This window comes from Nicotiana tomentosiformis, chromosome 11 (genome assembly GCF_000390325.3).
Source record: "Nicotiana tomentosiformis chromosome 11, ASM39032v3, whole genome shotgun sequence".
Lineage (NCBI taxonomy): Eukaryota > Viridiplantae > Streptophyta > Magnoliopsida > Solanales > Solanaceae > Nicotiana > Nicotiana tomentosiformis.
In genome coordinates, this window is record NC_090822.1 from 30,477,002 (window position 1) to 30,483,404 (window position 6,403).

The window sequence follows — 6,403 nt, forward strand, 5'->3', positions numbered from 1 at the left end:
GGGACTGCCACTTTGGCAATGCTCGAATTTAAAGGCTAAGGTCGTTCCGAGTTAATAACACTTGAGGGCATGAAGCTTATTTGGCATTTGTCCGAATTAAATGGCTAAGGCCATTCTGAGTTAATAACACGCGAGGGCATAAAGCTTATTTGGCATTGCCCGAATTAAAAGGCTAAGGTCGTTCCGAGTTAATAACACTCGAGGGCATGAAGCTTATTTGGCATTGCCCGAACTAAAAGGCTAAGGTCATTCCGAGTTAATAACACTCAAGGGCATAAAGCTTATTTGGCATTGCCCGAAGCCGAATTAAAAGGCTAAGGCCATTCCGAGTTAATAACACTTGAGGGCATGAAGCTTATTTGGCATTGCCAGAATTAAAAGGCTAAGGTTGTTCCATGTTAATAACACTCGAGGGCATAAAGCTTATTTGGAATTGCCCGAACTAAAAGGCTAAGGTCATTCCAAGTTAATAACACTCGAGGGCATGAAGTTTATTTGGCATTTGCCAACATTAAAAGGCTAAGGCCATTCCAAGTTAATAACACTCGAGGGTATGAAGCTTATTTGGAATTGCCCGAAAAAAAATGGCTACGGCCATATTAACATGACTCGGATACGTCCGAGACTCGTAACGAAAACAAAGCATTCGAAAACATTCTTATAACTGGTTCTAAAGGCTACCCTCGACAAGCTATAAACCTAAATTATTTTGGAAAAAAGTTTTCGGTAACATCGAATACCTACAATGCCTTAGACCAAAGTAAAGTTAAAAGCAAGGTTTGTTTGAACCTTCCAACATAACCTAATTATTTCATGCTAAGGCATTTTCGACCTTTGCGAAGACAAATAAAAAAGCAAAGGAAAATTTCAAAAGTGATGAAAGGGAAAAATCTTTTATATATATATATATATATATATATCAAAACTTCTTTACAAAGAACTGAATAGCCCCGATACATATTTTTTACAAAGGCCGAACGGCCACAACAAAAAGATGGCCTAATCATCATCGGGGGACACGTCGTCGCCTACGCTATCATCGTCGCCATCGGACTCACCTGATCCCTCAGATCCCTCGCAATATTCCTTGGGATAAGCCAGCTTCCTGGCCTTGGCTTCATATATCTTGTCACTCTCGATTTCGGCCAATACATCAAAATTCTGAGCATGGACTCCCTCGAGGGACTCCCTTCGGGATTGACACCTCGCATGCTTCACCATGTTTCTTGCTTGTTCCTGAATAGCCTTAACATCGGCCTTGAACTGGGACACTTTATCATCAGCCTCGGTCTTGGCCACGACGACCTCTAACTTGGCCGCCTCAAGCTCCGTGGCCAGGTTCTCTTGACCAGAAATAGCCAAGTTCAACTGAGATTGGAGACCCTCAATCGTATTGACCTGCACCGAGTATTTCTCCTTTATAGACCGAAGATGAACTTCAGCTGAAGCTAACTGCGCCCGGGCAGTCTCTTTTTTCGTGGCCAGGGAGTCCATATTTTTCTTCCATTCTTCGGCCTCAGCCTTCACCGTGTCCACATCCCCATGGAGCTGCCCAATCTGGTCAAGTCTCTTTTGAACCTGTGGGTTCGGGTTGTTAGCCAATTTGTCTAAATCATCATACACTAAGTTTGAATATTTGTATTACCTGCTCGACCAGATCGGCATGCTCCTTCCGAGCCACTTCTAACTCGGCCTGGAGCTTCTCACTAAGAAGCTTGTAAGGATCTTTATTCTCAGCAAGCTCTCATGTCTCGGCCTCGTGACGCTTGAACTCCTCCCGACATTGGAGAAAGGCCTCGTGATGAAGCTCCTAGGCCTGCAAGCACAAAGGAAAGTGTTACGATTATTCATGATTGAAACTAAGTACATAATGAAGGGACGTTAGAAATTACCCGATTCAGTGCCTGTTTAGCTTCGTTGAACATGCAAGGCCCTTCCACCTCGTTCGATCTATCTTGATCCTCTTTGGTCACCAAGCACCGAAGGTAACTAGAAATCCACACCGGGCAGAGAGAACTCGGACGTCCTCAGGAATGGACATAAAAAGTGCACGTCTCCGAGTAGGATCAACACTCGGAGTTGGGAACTGATTCACTAGTTTTGGGCTTGAAGAAGACCCGCCAGCTCCCGGGGACTGTATCTTCTTTGGTACCGGTAAGTCGCCCAGTCCGGCGACATCCTCCGATGTAGTAGAATCCAGGCCATCGAAGAAATTATGGAAAGAATCGACTGCTCCTTGGGCCCCTTCGCTGAGGTTACCTTTCAACGTCTGAGCCTCGTTTATCATAGAATCGGTAAACGAAGGCGACCTAGAAAGATCAATCATCCCAAGAGCCTCCTTAGGCACATTATCTTCTGACCAAGAAGTACCGATCACAGTCTCTTTTTCGACCTCCCCAGCTTGGGGTAAAACGGTCTCGGCCCTCCCTGGTTCGGGGACTTCAACCACTGCTTCTTTTACATTCTCCATGACTTGAGACAGTTCGGAACCGCTTCTCCCGCGGGCCACCAATTCGGATTCTTCTTCTTTTTCTTCTTCAGACTCATCCCTCAGGAGGACTGAGTCTGATGGGAGTCTTTGGGCGCTGGTATTTTCTTTAAGTTTGCACGCCAGCCGCTTCCTCGGTCTCTTCTTTTCAGGGCTCGAGGAGCTCGAGGCTTTTTTCCTTTTCTTCGCTTTATCCTGCTTCGGAGTAGGGGGCTTGGTGAAAATTTCATCATCACCGGACGGAGGTCTCATTTCAATATCTTTTGGTAAACCTGCAAAAGGAAAGTAAAACAAGTTAAAAATCGACGGCGTGAAAATAAGATCAAATATAACTTAGAGAAAAAATTCTCACCATGGTTATGGGCCTCTCATCGGCCCTTCGAGAGCTCACGCCATAAGCGCTCGGAATAAGGTCTTTGTGTCGCAATTCCCTCGACCCACTCAAGGAGTCTAGGAATGGCATCCGGCATCTGGGCAACAGCTGCATAATCACATAACACCGATGAGAAGGGAGGGAAAAGAAAAGCAATAAAAGAAATCTTGAAGGAGAAGTTATACTTACGTTTCATGTTCCATTTCTTAGGAAATGGCATATCCGCAACCGGGATTAAGTCTGGGGTCCTCACTCGAATGAATCGGCCCAACCAGCCCCGGTCCCGATCCTCGTTGATGCTCGAGAATAAGGCCTTAGTAGCTCGACGTGCGAGCTTGATTAATATCCCCTCGGTAAAGTCGAGGGATATACAGGCGCATGAGGTGATCAATGGTTAATGGACACCGATCGAGCTTGCTCACGAAAAAATGAAGAAGAATAAAAATCCTCCAAAATGGAGGATGAATTTTCCTGAGCGTCACTTAATACCTTTTGCAAAAGGCTATGATAACTTGGTCTAAAGGACCCAGCGTGAAAGGGTAAGTGTAAACACTTTAAAAAAACCTCCACGTAGGTGGTGATCGATTTATCGGGGGTAGGGACCACTACGACCTTATCTCCATAGTTGTAGTCCTCTTTGACCTTATCAAGGACACCGGCAGTGATCGTACACATATACCTTGAGACTGGCTCGCACCGACCCAGTACTGAAGAGGTTTTCTCGATCTTGAAGTCGTCCCCGGTTGGGCACCTCGAAGGGACATACAACTTTGGGGGGGTTGCGGTGTTGGTTCCTCAGTAGCAACAGGCGAAACATTTTCAGATGGTTGCGACGAAGAAGGGTTTTCTTTGTGAGGAACCGATTTTGAGGTCTTTGCCATTCTTTATAAATGATGGAGAAGAAAGTGTTGGTAAAAGAGGAGGCGTGCTTAGTAAGATAACTTATATAAATTTTCAAATAACTAGAAGAGAGGAGGTTCTTAAGCTTAAAGCCAGAAAACCATAAGATGAAGATGATGAAGTTCCCTTAAAACACAAGAGAAAGAGTTGGAATGGAAAAGGTTCTAATGAATGGATTGAAGGGTATTTATAGTTTTGCCAAATGGAAGTTCACATCACGATGGTTCACATCCCAAGATGGCCGACCGTTAACTGACACACATTTAATTCCTTGAAGACTAGACTGACAGGACATTTCAACTATTCTTGTCACTTACGTCATGAATTCGTCGTCATGATTTATCGGAATGGGAATCGGAAGCTCGTATAGTTTCTCATCAATTACTCTCCAAAAAACAAAGGGATTTTGACGTCATGTTTTTTGTTACTTGCGTCATGATATATCGAAGTGAGAATCTGAGGCTCATGTGGTTCCTCGGCATCTACCCTCCGAAGAACGAGGGGACTATCTGTATATGGGTAAAACCAAGCTTGATATTCGATCGATCTTCCGAACTCCCTGATTAGGCCAGAGTCAAAATATCTGTGATCGGGTGAAGTTGAGCCCAAAGATCGATCTGACGTCTAATACCATCGTCCAAGATCGGCACATGGCGATTATGATCGAACCCAAAGCATTGTCAAAGTTGGCCATCGAGACCATCAGATCCGCCCTTGAGTTTACCGAAGGCGTAACCGGCCCTATTTCCAACGGCCTCGAAGAAAGCTTTGCCAACTCATCCGACAGGGGTCTGTAATTCTCATCATTAACCAGTCATTATAGAAGAAATTACGGAACTACTAAACAAGGGGACTAACAGTTAACAAATCAAGAACTTTTGCCTTTTATAGAATAATAAAATAATACCTTAAAAAGTAGATCTCCCCTAATATATAAAGGGGACTTGGCAATTCATTAACGACATTGTAACATACGTTCATAAGCAATACATTCTCTTAGTGCTTATTCTTGGATATCTTTGTGTCAATAGGAGTGCATTCAATTAAGGGGTAGCTTGCATTTTTAAGCTGAAATCATCCAATCCCTGTGGTTTGCAATTATTTTAATACTATTTATTTTAATTATAATCTAATTTATCGTTTTGTATCAAAGTTAATTTACATGTCCTTATAACCACTAACAAATTCAATTGTTATCCGATTTTGAGGGTATATATCATCTTAGAAAGTTGTATCTAAATATCGTTTAGCAATTTGTGCCTTTAGACAACAAAGTTATCATTCATTTGTTTGAGAAATTTACTAGTATCCTGGAAATAGAATAGAATCTCTCATTAAAGCATGCGCAATAGGTGAAAGAGGGCTTGAAAGAATCCATTGCATTGAGAACGACACTTTGGGTCTCGATTGTTACCCTCAAGTTCCTCTGTTTTAAAACCAATCCCTTGTGTTATCTTGACCATGTTTGGTTTTTTTGACCTTTGAGAAAATCTTTTGGAGTTCAAACATGAATTTTCTCATTTGAATTAGCTAATATGGACATTGCCAAATAGCTTGGTGATCATCCTTTTTAAAGCAACCAATGGTCCAGAATTCATAATTTTCAATTTTCATTGGTATAACATGTCCCGCCTATTTCCAATCAATAAATTAACCATGTTTTGTAATGAGTGGAAACCATTCTTGCTATGCGAGGGATCTCCTATCAGTTTTGTCACAAGTAGATGGAGAATTTTTTATGTATTGGTGGACAGGATATATCCCTAATTTAAATTCCATGACATGAGCTTTTTGGTTTTGGCATTATACACCTTATTGTCACGTCCTTAGTCTTGTACTAAGTACACGTGCTGTTACAACCCAAATTCGCATACCATAGATCACGCCGTAAGTTAGTCGACGTAAATCCAAGAAGAGATTATCTTTGAGATGATAAGAAGTTAATCCTATTGGTCTTAAACGATACAAGGGTGTATAAGAGTGGTTAACAAGTATTTGAAGTTAAACGAATCAAGGATGTTGTAACCCGTATTTTCGGGTAATACTAGAGGTGATTAATTGTCCCAAGAGGTCTTGTTTTAATGTATTTGAATCATATAATATCCGCATCATAAGTCTTGAAGTCAAGCGAGTTATGAAACAAAAGTCGATAAAAGTTGCAACTTAGGTTTATAATTTTATTTAAACTTTAGGTCAACTGTTACTGCATTTTTCTCCCAATGTGCTTAGAATTATGGGGTGATCTACCTATCAAATTGAAGATCTATGAGTCTAGTTTCCAACGCATTAAACCGTTCATCGATACGATCTCGAAATAGAGAGATATTCGCATTTTTGCGAGAGTGCGCCAAGCTGCTCTCTATGGGGCCCACAAAGGCAGTTTAAGACATATGGACATATATAAAATATCTCAACCCCGTTTTAAGTCATTATTTTTCAGTATATTCAGACCTTATAACCCTAAAAACAGTCTCTCAAGGTTCTCTCATGATCCAAGACCCAAACAAAGGGCAAACAACACAAATCAAATGTCGGGAATCCCGTGGCGCTAGTAAGTTTCTTGTTCTTCTTGTTGTTGCTGATTTTTGTGTTGTTCCAGCTCGTGTGGGAGGTTGTTTTAAGTGTTTTATGTCCTGTAAATA